The following is a 14243-nucleotide window of genomic DNA, read 5'->3' on the forward strand; positions in this document are numbered from 1 at the left end:
AACAAATTTAGAAACGAGAAGGTATATGGTAATTGCTCTGAAGGATATGTAAAAATGACAGCATACAGTTGAATGCTAATCAGGTTTTAATCTTTAAATTAAGGAACACATTTTTAAACTGTAAATATTTTCCACTTACAGAAGTTGATACTTGAATAGGGATGGAAAAGTAAAGATTGAGTAAAAACTTACAAAATGTTGAAGCTGGCATAGTGGACCACACTTATAATCCTACCACCTTGGGAGACTGAGGCAGGAGGATGAGAAGTTTGAGCCTAGCCAGGCAAACTTAGCAACATACCATCTCAAAATAAATAAGAAAGAAAGTAAAAAATAAAAGAATTTACAAAATGTATCAAATGGTGCCTTTTCCCAGGGTATCAGGTAGAATGGCAGTGAAGTCTTTCAATAGTCAAGGGATAGAAAAAAAGGAACCTAGATAAATTAATGTATTAAATTTATTCTCCGAGGCAAACATGATTCTGAATTCAAGCCTTTATTTCAAAAATAAACAAAAATCTTCAATTAACCAGCATTTTGAAGACTGGTATTCTGGAGAACAGAGTTGTGGGAAATGCGAATAGGTCCTGGACTGAGGATTCCATAGTCAGCTAAGTTTGGAGTCTGCAGCAGTTATTCCACTTAAAATTCCCGAAGCTGTTAGAGCTTCTGAGTATTCATGCAGTGGAGACCTACTGAAATTTCTTAGTCTGGCATGTATTTCTTAAGCTGGAGACTGAACCCTTTTAAAAAATCATTGCACTCTTAATAACATCTTGGTGAATGGTTTAGAAAATGCTGACTTAGGCTTGAAAGTCTAAAAGAATTTGCTAGTTGATAGAATTTGGCTATATGTGTTCAAGTATTTCATCCTATCCCCTGGTGTGGAAGCTGGAGGAGTAATTCATTAACATAGTTCATCTTATTAATAGTGTAAGAAAAAGCTGAATATAATATCCATACATAATGGAATGATTTGACGAAGTCTAACTCTTATTCCTAACTAAAGCTCTATAATTTTAATGTGATAAAATCCTCTTTGAAACTGGAGAGCAAATATTAGCTCTTAGAGAAACAAAATCATTTTCTATAAATCTGTAAGACTAGGAAGTGAAGCAAAAATGTCCACAATCCCTCTAACATTGTGAATATTATATTTTGGAAATTCTGAAACCCAGCAGAAATAGTATAACTGCTTGGCTTCCTGCTGTCAACCCTGAAGGATGGGACACTAATCCCATGCTAATGTCCTCTAGTGATAACATGTGATGATCCCCAGCCATGACTACCTGTACACTTTTCTTGTTATGGCTGTGTCTAGATGTCCTCTTCAAAGCCTTGTGCAGTCATAGGTGGGGCTTTCCAGAGGTGGTAGGATCTAGAGTATGTGATGCTGGGATTAGGGTGTGTGATTACTAATTTAGTCCACTGATTGATCTGGCATTGTTCTGGGTGTGGATAATGGGAAGACCCACCCTGAGTGTGAGTGGTATCTACCCTAAGGGTGTGTAGCTGAAGGCTGCTGCCATTGCTTGCTGCTTCTGCTGCCTTCTGCCTGCTGTGGACTGTTTCTCCTATGTGATTCCCCTCTGCCACGACACCCTGCCAGCCAGCCAATTATGGACTGAAACCTCTACAAACTGTGACCCAAAGTAACCTTTCCTCCTTTAATTTCAGGTGTCAAGTATTTTGTCTTAGCAACGAGAAAAGTAACTAAGACGAAGCTAATTTAGTTTGTAACTTGAACAGTTGCGGAGGGGTTAGAATTGTCTTAATTTTAGTTCCGATCATATGCAGCAGGAACAAAGGGCCATACCACTGCTCTGCTTCTTATCCCCTCTCTGTCTTTTCTTTTTTTGTTATTTAGGTTTCTCAGTTCTTAAAGCAGGGAGAGTCCCAGTAGGATGAATAGAATGTTTGTTTTCCTTCTTGGACCAGGAAAAGGGGAGGGGACTTGTATGCAGTGGTGTGGGTGAAGATGAAGGGAATTTTAGGAATCCTGCTCTTATCAAAGGCCTTCACTACTTACCTACCCACGTCCTATATCAAGTCTTTGGTCACTTTTTGTGGGACAAAACTATGAGCTTTTGAAAAGGATGAAAAGGATTCTTGGATGTCTGGTCCAACACTTTCCTAGGTAACCCCAGGCTTTCATCCTATTATACAATCTCTGTGTTGTAGAAAACTGATAATAATCCAAAGTCTCCTTGTCTGAGAGGCAAGGATGAGTAGAAGACAGAAAGCGGCAGTGATCCCACTGTACCAAGTCACCCTGCCTGGGAGAGGCCAGCGTCGACCTTTCCTTTAGCAGGCTGTCAGATCCTGGTGGCATCTGATTCTCTGACACCCTGCGGGTACATGGAACCATCCCCTGGGAGGAAGACAGATGTGCACACCTCTGGGCTTTCTTTATTAAGATGGAGCAATAAAATAAAAAATATTATAGGATGAGTTTTTGAAAATATGAAATGACTCTCATCCAATCCAAAATGAACACTTGTCAGAGATTTTATTCAAGTCCTTCATTTTGCATCTAATGAGAGTCAGAATTTCACATGAGGGAGCTGGTAAGGACAAGTCCAGGAAGCACCAAACCTAGGCAAATGAGGGCTGAAAGGGTTTGTGAGTGGATGCCAGGTGAGCCGTGATGGCTTTCCACCATGCTACCCACCCGCATCCTGGGGACAAGAAGCGCTCGTGTCAGTGTTAGTTTCCTACAATGTAGGAAACCCCTGTGGTGGGGTGAAAGGCTGAGGTTACCTGGAAGAGTGTGCTAGACAAGACAGCCAAGAATCATTTTCATCCATTTCAAAACTTCAGTTTCCCCCACAAGAACCAGAAGGGTCACCATCATCATCACCATCATGCATTCTCCAAGTCCTAACTTCTTCTCCAAGTCTAAGGCAACCAAATTCCCACCAGGCTCCGATCATAAGGTGGGTTGCACCTCCATCTTGGTGTGAACATTCGCCCCGCCCTGTCCCTTCCTGGTTGGTGGTGCTTTTATCTGTTTGCTTTGTGCCCCTTCCCCTCTTCCCTTCTTGCTTATCCAAGGGAGCCCGTGTGGATTTTGCTTTTCCTCTCCTCTCCACTTGCGCCTCTGTTTCCTGTAACACCGGTCTCAATCTTTTAGTAGTGTAAAACAATACGAGGTCACTGGCTTCAAGTTCTGAAGCTCAGAACCCAAGGCTGCAGCAGGAGGCCGAGTTCCTCCTGGAGGCGTGGGTGGAGCATCTTCAGCTTTGCTCCTTGACTCGTGATGGCCCTGCATTGTTCTGATTCCATTTTTGTTTTCCCCTCTCCTTTGACCCTCTGTCTTCCTCTCAGTAAGAGAATCACTCTGTGATCACATTGCACACACCCAGATAATCCAGGAGAACATCTCCATCTCCATATCCTTAACCTGATCACATCTGCAGAGTCCCATGGCTGAGGAAGGCGTCAGATGCACAGTGACCTGGTTGTCTCTGGAGGCCCTGTGGCTGGGCCTGGTGCCGTGGAGTTGAATTCTGCACCTGCCCCTGCACAGCTTGGGACTTTGCAGGGGAGCTTCCTCAGCAGTTCAAGTTCTTTGACTTGTCTCCATGCACTCGTTTGTCATAAGGCTCATCCACCCCCTTTTTGTTTTCTTTTTCTGTCTTCTTAAGGCTGTCTTTAGCATCTTCCACATGTGTGCCTTCTTTTTATGGGTATTGGTGGGATCTCTTTCATGCATGTTGTACCAGAGACAGCACACTCTATGGGCACAATTCTTCGGTGTTGCTGGTTGAGGGCTGTTGCATACAGGACTACAGATCCCTTGGACCTGTGAAGGACCCAGGCCACGGTGAATGGTTTCCCCCACTGGCTTTATCCCCAGTACTGTAGAGCTCGCAGACAATTCCTGAGGTCCCTCTGGAATTTTGAGATGTAGTAGATTTTTTGGGGGCAGTACTGGGGATTAAGCTCAAGACCTTCACACTGAGCTACTTCTGCATGCCTTTTTTATTTTGAGACAAGATCTAAGTTGCTAAGTTGCCCAGACTGGGCTCAAACTTGTGATCCTCCTGCCTCAGCCTCCTAGAGTGGAGGGATTACAGGTCTGTGTCACCATGCCCGGCTCAAAGTGGAGATTTTACTGCTGAGTGGAACGTGGAGGAGAAAGAGCAGATAATCATCCATTGTTTTACAGTGAACACTGTGTGTTTGTTTCTCAAGACACAGTGGACGACACAAGGTAATATGAGGTAATGCAGTCGTAGCTAACTGCTACTGAGTACTTACTATGAGTGAGAACTGTTAAGCACTTTAAATAGATATAACTCAGGTGCTGCTCATTGCTCATAGAGCATAAAGTTGCAAGTCATATGTATAAAAATAGCCAGGCATGCTGGTGCACTATTGCAATCCCCATAATCTGGGAGGTTGAGGCAGGAGGATCACAAGTTCAAGCCTAGCCTGGGAAACTTAGCAACTTAGATAGCAAGATCCTATCTTAAAAAAAAAAAATTGAAAAGGGGTGGATGTATAGCTCAGTGTAAAGATCCTGGCTTCAGTTATCAGAAAATAGCAAAATAAATACATAAATAAAAATAAATAAAAATAAACTCGTGTAGTAGATGTAATGCTTACAACACTGTTAGGGAAAGTAGTATTGCTATCTCCCTGTTACAGATAGATGAGGAAACTGAGACACAGAGACACAAAACAGTTCCTCAAGGCCACCCAGGTAGTAAGGGCTGGAGCCGGGATTCAAACCTATGCATTCTAAACTACACGCCCTGCAAGGAATTGCCACCAGGGCTACACACCAGAAGTGAGAGTTCAGAGGAAGGGGAGCTTCCAGTGTGCTGGCACTGGTCAGGGGTAGGGATAGGAGTGCTAACGTGTGCTGAAGATGTAAAAATGGACCCTAGAGGAGGCGGGGCACCCCCTGCTGGTGAAGTCAACTCAGTGTTCTTGAGCCAAATCAGTCATGAGGTCAGCGTTTGATGATTCTAACCCAATGCTCCTGCTAGATCCAAGAAGAGATCTCTATTCGGGGGAAAAAAATGACAGTTTTTTTTCTTACGCAAGAGAATTCTGGTTGCTAGGTAATTGACCTCAAATTTGAGAATCTTCTTTTATTAAAAATTCAGAATTTTTAAATTAACATGTGTTAATTGTGCATATTAATGGGTTCAGTGTGATATTTTAGCACATAAAAATAGCATGGGCATCTTCTTCAACTCTAGGCTGACCTGGTGGACAGTCATCATTTACTCTCAATGGAACATTAAAAATTTAAAATATAGGCACTGTAAATATTAGATACCTCAATTATGTTTTTAAAATGGAAATCCGGATAAGTTTATTTCTCCCAGATTTTTTTTTGCAACACGTCTATTTGCAAATATATGCAATATTAATTCTCAATCAGTTTGCATTCTGATTTGGCCAGTTAGCAAATGGAAGTGCATTTCAGCAACTTCCTGTCTCTACTTTATTCTTCTGACTTTTGGCGTTTTGGCATTCACTCATTCCTGTCATTCTCACCGTTCACAGCTTCTTGAATCAACTTCTGCTTCTTTTCCTCTTTCTGGCAGGTTCAGTGGTCTCCTCCAGGCTCACAGTCTTTCATCTGGACCATAGCAGACTTCTGAGTCATTTTCTGTCTTGACTCTCTCTCCCATTCGGCCCCTCTGCTCCCTCCCCTCTTCCTTGCCTCCCTTGAGTTATCCTTTTAAAACAGGGATCTGACCACATTACTCTTACTTACAATCCTGGGTGGTTCTCTCCAGCCTAAAGATAACATTGAAACTGCATCTGATGCCTTCACCACCCGGCCCCTTCTGACCTTTCTCTGGTACTTTTCCAACACTTGCTGTCCTTTGGCCACACAAAACATCATCCATGTCCATAGAATTGCCCATCTTCATGATTTTGCAGAAGTTGGTGTCCTTGCCTAGATTGTCCTTCGTTTCTTTCATTAACAGTGGTGAAATTTCAGTCACTGTTCAGAGCCACCCTGACATTTACCGTCTCTCTGAGTTTTTAACCACAAGCTCCTCTCCATTCTTACAGCATTGTCAGAACACATCAGAGTGCACAGGAGTTCTCTGTGACACGTTTCTGTGTAGGCCAGCAAGTGTTTGGACTGTGACACAGCTGATCCATGGTGCACAAAAGGGGCATTCTGCCGTGCAGTGTGGGGGACTAGTTGTGGTCACTCCCTGGTCCTCTGCATATCACGATGCTTTGACACTGCCAGCTCCATGAGGCTGAGCTTGAACCCATTCACATTTACTTCTTTAAAAATCTACTCATCGGCCTTCCTGAATAGGACTCCAATAGCCCAGGACATAAAAGCAAGAATCAACAAATGAGGTGACATTGAATTCAAAAGCTTCTTTCTGCACAGCAAAGGAGGCAGTCAAGAGAGTGAAGAGACCATTTACGGGATGGGAGAAAAGCTGCTAGCTATGCTTCCGGTGGAGGATTATTGTCTAGACTATATAAAGAACTCAAAAAATGTAAAAACAAAAAACAAAAAGCTTCAGTCAGTAAAGGCGCCAATGAATTGAATAGATATTTCTCAAAAGAAGAAGTTCAAATTGTCAATGAGTATTTGGAAAAATGTTCAACATCTTTAGCTATTAGAGAAATTAAAATTAAAACTACACTGAGAAAAGAAAAAAAAAAGAAAATACCACACTGAGATTCTACATCACCTCAGTCAGAATGGTGATCACTGAAAATACGAGAAACAATAAATACTGGGGAAGATGTGGGGGAGGGGAAGGACCTCTTCTACACCATGAGTGGCAAGTAAATTAGTATAGCCACTGTGGAAATCACCATGGAGGTCCTTTAAAAAGCTAAAAATAGAGCTGGTTGTGGTGGCCCATGCCTGTAAACCCAGCACTCGGGAGGCTGAGGCAGGAGGATTGCCACAAGTTCAAGGCCAGCTGGGGTTACATGGTGAGTTCAAGGTCAGCCTGAATGACATAGCAAGACCCTGTCTCCCCCCCCCCCCCCAAGAAAAATAGAAGTCTGTCATTTGCAGGAAAATGGCTGGAACTGGAGATCATCATGTTAAGTGAGATAAGCCAGGCTCAGAAAATCAAATGTCATGTGTTTTCTCTCATATGGGGAATCTCAGAAAATGACAAAAATAAAGAAATGACAGGAAAATAGAAGGGAGACTATTAGAGAAAAGGATTGGGGGAGTGAGAGAAAAGGAAAAGAGGCATGGGTGAATAAAAGTCAAAGTGTGTTAGATAATCCCAGAGGGAAGTCCACTCTTCTATAGATAAAAAATATACCAAGAATTAAATGTTTGCACTAAACAAGATTAATGAATATTATGTAAGAAAAAAGAGATGACTGTGTTTAGGGCTGGGTACATAGTTCCATGGTGCATCACTTTCTTCCTAGCCTGTGCAAGCCTGGGTTTGATTGGAGAGGGGGCAGGAGGAGGGAGAGGAGAAGGGGGAGGGGAGGAGGGGGAGGGGGAAGGAGAGAGCGAGAGCAGTGTTGGTCAGTACGTGGAAAAACTGAAATCTTCCTGTGGTTCTGGTGAGACTGAGTAATGATGTAGCCACTGTGTGAAACAGCAGAGTAGTTCTTCAAAACTTTGAGGATGGAAAATAGAATTAGACTTATAAGTCTGTGTCCAAAAGAACTAGAAATAGGATCTCAAAGATGGAAATGCTAATTAGCCTGATTGGATTATTTCACATTGCATACATGCTTTGAATGATAATATTGTACCCCATAAGTTAGTGCAAATATAAGTCAATTGAGAATAACCTTTTAAAAAAGAAAATAGTCTCAAGGAGATACTGTCCATCCATGTTCATAGCAACATGATTCACAGTGGCCAAAAAATAGGAAAACGATTGATACTCGATAGCTGAATGGATAAACAAAGCATGGAATTCATAGGAATATTACTCAGCCTTGAAAAAGGAAATGTTGACATGTGCTACAACATGGCGGCACCTTGAAGACCTTATGCTAAATGAAATGAGCCAGTCACCAAAAGAACAAAAATTGCGTGATTCCACATCTGTGCGGTCCCTAGACCAGTCAGGTTCACAGAGATAGAAAGTAGAATGGTGGGTGCAGGGCTGAGGTGGGATGGAATGAGGAGTAAGTGTTTATTGGGACAGAGCCTTAGTTTTGAGGATGAAAAGGGTTTTGGAGATCAGCTGCATAACAATGTGAATGAATTCAACACAATTGAATGAACACTACTGAATGAATAGATTTTTTAAAAGTCCCTTTTTAACAAAGGTAGTCCTTGCAAGCATCCCCACACTTACTGCTTCATGGCGAGTGATATGTGATCCATGCCCAACTTCTCACTTGAGCCAGAAAGCAGGGGAGCTGCGGGGCTGGGCTTGCAAACACCTGCTCAGTCCGCAACCCCCGAGGACAAGGACGGAGAATGTGTCTGTCTCTTTGTCACGCAGCCACCGCACGCCATGCCTGGCCCACTGAAGGGACCAGCAGATTCACACGTTGTGGAATATCGAGGAAGAAGGCAGATGTGCGTTGTTACTGATTGTCTCGTCACTTGGGAATAAGTTTAACTTTCATTTGACCTCAGCGGTTAGAGACCCTTACTAGGGCCCGGGCGGTGAGCTCTGTCCATAGACCTCAGGGGAACCCTGAGGAGCCGAGCCACAGAGGGGCTGGGGAGCTCCACCGACCAAAATGAGAGAGGACACGAGCGCCCCAAGGACTGAGAATCCAAGTGGGAGAAGTGAGGCAGAAAAGTACAGCCCTCTGTCCCTTGGTATTTGTGGGAGGTTGGGCTCAGCCCCTGCCGGTACCAAAATCTGTACCCGCTCGGGTCTCTTGTGAAAAATGGCGTAGTATTTATTCATGTGTGGCCAGCACACATCCTCCTGTGTGCTGAAATTCATCTCTAGATGACTGATGATACCCAGTCAGTGTGGAAGCAGCGTGGATCGTTGCTACACTGTTAGGGCACCAGGACAGCACGGAAGGTCCACTCATGTTCAGGCCTGGCACGTTGTTCATCTTCCATATGTTTTCTTTGATCTGCAGTTGGTTGAATCCCTGAATACAGAGGGCGAATTGTATTTATATGTATAAATTTTTTAGGCCCTGGGGTTTGAACTCAGGGCCTTCACACTGAGCTACATCGCCTGCCCTTTTTATTCTTTTTTGGGTTTTTTTTTGTTTGTTTGTTTTTGGTACCAGGGATTGAACTCAGGTCCTTGCGCTTGCGCAGCAGGTGGCGAAACCACTGAGCTAAATCCCTGGCCCTTTATTCTTTATTTTGAGACAGGATCGTGCTAATTTGCTGAGGTTGGCTCCAATTGTGACACTTCTGCCTCAGCCTCCCAGAGCGCTGGGATCCTTCCTGGTTCACTTACATATTTTTTCAACGTGGTTCTATGGATATATAAATATATGTACTTATTTCCCTGATGCTCCAACATGGTAGGGGAAAAAGGCCACAGGGTACCTGTCCTTAAAGATCGGCACTGCCAAAGCATAAAAGTAGCCAGGAGGCAGAGATGATAAGGAAGACTCCTTATGAAGATTCTAGCTCGTGCTGTGGAAGAAATGATGCAATTTGAAATCACCATTTTGGCACCAAGAATTAAACATTTATATTAAGTGAGGCTCATCAATGGGAGAAACCATTAGGAGAAATGTGGGGCCGGGGATTTAGCTCAGTGGTTTCGCCGCCTGCTGTGCAAACTCAAGGACCTGAGTTCGATCCCCGGTACCAAAAAAAAAAAAAAAGAAATGTGGGAGAACTTGAAAATCACAAACCACCATCTCCAGATCCTGCTGATGATCATTACAGTTGGGCCATCCAGGTATCGTGAGGCCCTGATATGAAGCAGCCTGAGCTCACAGCACAAGCTATGAACTTGACTTCCAAAGAAACTGAGTAGGACTCTAATGAGGCCTCTAGAGACAACTTCTGATTACAGGAAATGCGAGGAGCAGAGAAACCAAGGAACCGCGACCTCACAAGGGCTTCTGGAATGTGGGGCTGTCTGCAGGGTGGGACTCAGTTCCTGCCCAGAAAAAGGACTGGAAAAAGTGGAGGGGTCGGGGACAGGGTGAGCCACTCTGGATGAAGACAAGCAGCACAGATTCCCTGTAGAGTGACACTTGTGGGACAGTCGAGGAGCTCAGGTTATGGGAGAGTAATAGATGAGAATGTATCATCCAGAGAATTACTGCATTTTTGGTTAGTGTGTAACAGTATGTAGTTAAGTAAAGAAAACCATTTTAAATAGATGTGTGCTCAGGTATGAAGGGGTGAAATGACATGATGTCTAAAAAGTGCTTTAAAATATTTCCACAATAATGAGGGAGAAGGGTAAAGTAAATGTGGTAAAATATTGATCATTGTTGACTCTGGGGTAGAGTTATGGAGGGATTTATTTCATTCTCATGTATAATTTTGAGCATGTTTGAAGATTACATATAACATAAAATTAAACACATAGTCATACACATGAGTGTATATTTATATAGGTGATATTCGTTTTCTACTTCAGTTTTAATTTATGGTAAATATCCATTGTATACTTACACAATGAGACAAGACTGTCTCTTAGAAAAAAATTTGCCATTTTTTGTTGATGGAAACTTGAAGTGGATATTCGAGTGTTTAATAGCACGAGCCAGAGCAGGAGCACTCATGAAAACGGTATGACATTTTAAAAAAAGAATTTTTAATCTCAAGCATATTAGTCTTCATGCAAATGATATTAATTACTCATGGAACACATTTAGTCTTCAGAGCTGTCTTGGTTATTGATGTAAATAGAATGTTTTATCTACTTCCTCTTGTCATTGAATGCCCTTGAAAATCATAATACTGAATTTATTTTGAAGGATCTTTATCTAATTCAGATCACTTTTTTATGCCGGTGGCCCAAGTGAAATATGAGTTCAACTAACAGATTGCTTGCAGTTGAGAAGATATCTAAAGTTTACTCTTTGTTTACTTTAGCCTAAAAATAATCATCAATTTTCCTTTAGTATCTGGCATACATACTGTTTTGGGGTCCAGTTTTTAAAGTAAGCCACAATATCTAAAAGCCAAAAAAATATAAAATGTAGAAAAAACTTTGACTTCAGATTTGATCAAGCCAATTTGATATATAAAATACAAGAAGAAAAGTGCTGCAAAATTTGCTATTTATTTTTCAGTGGGCTCTAAATCTGGTAAAATTAGTTCTACATTCCCTAACTGAAATAGACACCTGAAATAGGTTTAAAAATACCAGTCAAGTGAAAAGTAAACTGAGACTGTATCAAAGAACTATTTATTTATTTATTTATTTTTATTTGTGGTGCTGGGGATTGAACCCAGGGCCTTCGCACTGAGTTACATCCTCTGCATTTTAAATGTTTTAGATTTTTATTTTGATACAGGGCCTCACTAAGTTGCTAAGTTGCCCAGGCTGGGCGGGAACTTGCAATCTTCCTGCCTCTGCCTCCCAGAGTACTGAGATTATAGGCCCGCCCTCACCATCACTTTTCGGATTAGCTGTCATGGTGGTTACGTGTTGGACATGTACCATGGGACCTTGTGCATAAGCAGCATTTTACAGTGGTTGCGCTTGGCTTGTCTTTTCCTCCTTGGAATGCCCCTGCACTGTAGATCTAAAGCAATTCTCATTGTTTTTTTCTTTTTAATTATTAATTTTATTGGTACATTTTAGGTATACAATATAGTAACATTCATCATTGGAAATATGCAGCTTTACATAATTAATCTCTCTTGGTTCTTATTTTTTCCCCATTCCCCTGTCCTCAACCCCTCTTTCCCTCCCTATTTACAAAGGCTTTGTTTCCTTTTTTTCATTTTCTCATATTAATTCCATTCCCTTCTTTCCCTTCCCCCACCCCTCCCACTTCTTCCTCCCCTTTGCCCCTTTTCTTCCTATTTCACATTATCTATTATACCTTTTAGTCCGTATTTACCCTTTCATTTTCTCACACCAGAGAAACTATTCGGTATTTCCACGTGTGTCCTATTTATTTCACTTATGAGTATGGCCTCAGTCTGGTTTGTTGGGAAGGGTCTTTCGTCTGCTGCCTGATTCTGCCTTTGTGTCTGATAACACCATTTTTCTAGGAGTCACGTCTGTACTTCCAGGAGACATAGGACCTTATGCTGTCTCTGAATAGCTAAAGTGTTTTTCCATTGCCCCTTTGGGATGTGACTTGGAAGAGCTAAGTGCAAACACATCTTCCTGTTACTTTTCAAACTGAGACCCATGAGATCAGTGTTGGTTAAAATCCTCACATCAAGCTCCTGACCCAATGGGCTGCTACCTTTGCCCTCTGAGCAAAGCAGCTGGAGGACAAGGTCTTGAGCCAGAATGAAGCCCTTTCCCTTGTGCTGGCTCAGCACTGGGTAAGGCAGTAAGGGATGCCAACCTATCCACACAGGAGAGAGCTCGGACAGAGAGAAGAAAAAGCAAATATGAGGTGTGGTTAAAAATACAGTGAATATTTAAATTAAAAAAATGTATTACAGTGAAAGACACATTGCCATGAATCCTCCTCAAAATACTCTTTCCTTTCCTTGAACACACTTATTCCATTGTTCTTGCCACTTTTGGAAGCTATTCTGGAAGTCCTCTTTCCTGAGTGTCTCTTCGTGCCTGTGTTGATATCCTGAATCCATTCAAAATGTTTATCTTTCGTGGTCACTTTGACTTTGGGAAGAGCCAGAAGTTACATGGTGCCAGATCTGTTGAATAAAGAGTATCCTCGTTATTCAGGACACACTGTAATGTTTTTATTTGACAGAAATTGTCATAAATGGTTGATCAATGAGATGTGATCAAAAGTTATGAGTGTTTAAATTAAAAATATATATTACCAGGGGCCAGGGATTTAGTTCAGTGGTTCTGCCTCTTGCCTCTCAAGTGCAAGGACCTGAGTTCGATCCCCGGTACCAAAAAAGAAAGAAAGAAAAAAAAATATATATATATTACCATAAAAGGCACATTGCCACGAATTCCCCTCAACATACTCCCCCTCCCTTTGAACACACTCATTTTTGGCACTATTATTGTAATATAAATTTTAAGATGTACACATTCACTTTATTCTTTGATCATTCTTCGCAGCTTGGGTGCCATGGTTGTCGGGTCCTGGGAAATGACTTTCTCCTCTATAGGGGCCGCATTGTCAGCAAATGTCTCATTGTAGTATAAAGTTTGGCATAAAGGAACTGAAACTTTAAGCTCTTCGCCAGTCTAACCCTGACGCCCTGTCCAGGTCTGCATGAGAGTCGAGGAGGTGTCATTGGTATTTACCTTCCTCCCATGTCTCTGTCCCTCAGTGTCCTCCTGCCCAAGTCACATTGAGCTCTTGAAGTAATAATGGGAAAGGCCCACACCGTCAAAGCCGGGGGCAATGTCCTGGCGCATCAGGGGTTTGCTGAACAAATGAATAAAGGAATGAATGTATGAACATTGGTTTGTCCTGATGCTCCAGGACTGCACTGACACATCCCTCCTTCAAACCTTTCAGCAGGATGTCATATAAGAATGGCTTTGAGAATCGGCACATCGCAATTACAGTAGTGCTTCCACTCAGCCACTGTTGTCAGTGCAAACTCCAGACTAGCTGCTCTTGGAAAGAGCAAACACAAAACATCCCTCTTTGGTACAAGTGTTCCCAGACCAAAAGCAAGAAGGAGATGGGACTCCAAACAGAGACAGTGGAAAATTCCTTGTCAGTACCATCTTGACATTTTGATTTTCTGTGGAGAAAACTGTCTGGTAAAGCAAGACAGTTCGGTGCTTTGGGCTTTCCTGGGCCAACAACAGACAATGGGGAGCTTCTGGTCTTGCAGAGGTCTGGCAAAGAGGCTTTAAGGGTTGGTCTCTCCTGTCCTGCCAGTGTCCCTGTGAGGTCCTGGGCCGCCCTGTCTCCAGCAAAACCTCCTGAAGCGAGGAAACCTGCACCAGCATGCAGCTACTCTTTTGGGTTTTTCTTCTGGGCTAGGGAATGACTCTGGGTTCTCAGATGAAGTGTGCTGTCTTCACTCCCCACCACTTCCTCCTGGTCTTTGCAGTGTGGCGGCCTGGAAGCTGGGCCTTGCATCTGAGGGCCCTGCAGATGCCCCAGGGCAGTGACTGTATTCCCTGGGAGTCTTCCATTGGGCCTCACATGATGGGTTTATTACACCCCAAGCTTATTCTGAAATGTCTCTGGTTTATTCTTGCTAGAAATACAGTCAGACCTCTATATCTCTGGGT

General features: G+C 42.7%; 1 protein-coding gene across 19 annotated transcripts in view; it reads left to right on the top strand.

Moving 5' to 3' along the window:
• Caln1 (calneuron 1) overlaps positions 1-14243 on the top strand; it is a 534324-nt gene that overhangs the window by 209961 nt on the left and 310120 nt on the right. The window lies entirely within an intron of this gene.

The sequence above is a fragment of the Heterocephalus glaber genome, unplaced genomic scaffold (genome assembly GCF_053883595.1).
Source record: "Heterocephalus glaber isolate CG9 unplaced genomic scaffold, H.glaber_assembly_v1.0 deba00001610, whole genome shotgun sequence".
In the NCBI taxonomy this organism is placed as follows: Eukaryota; Metazoa; Chordata; class Mammalia; order Rodentia; family Bathyergidae; genus Heterocephalus; species Heterocephalus glaber.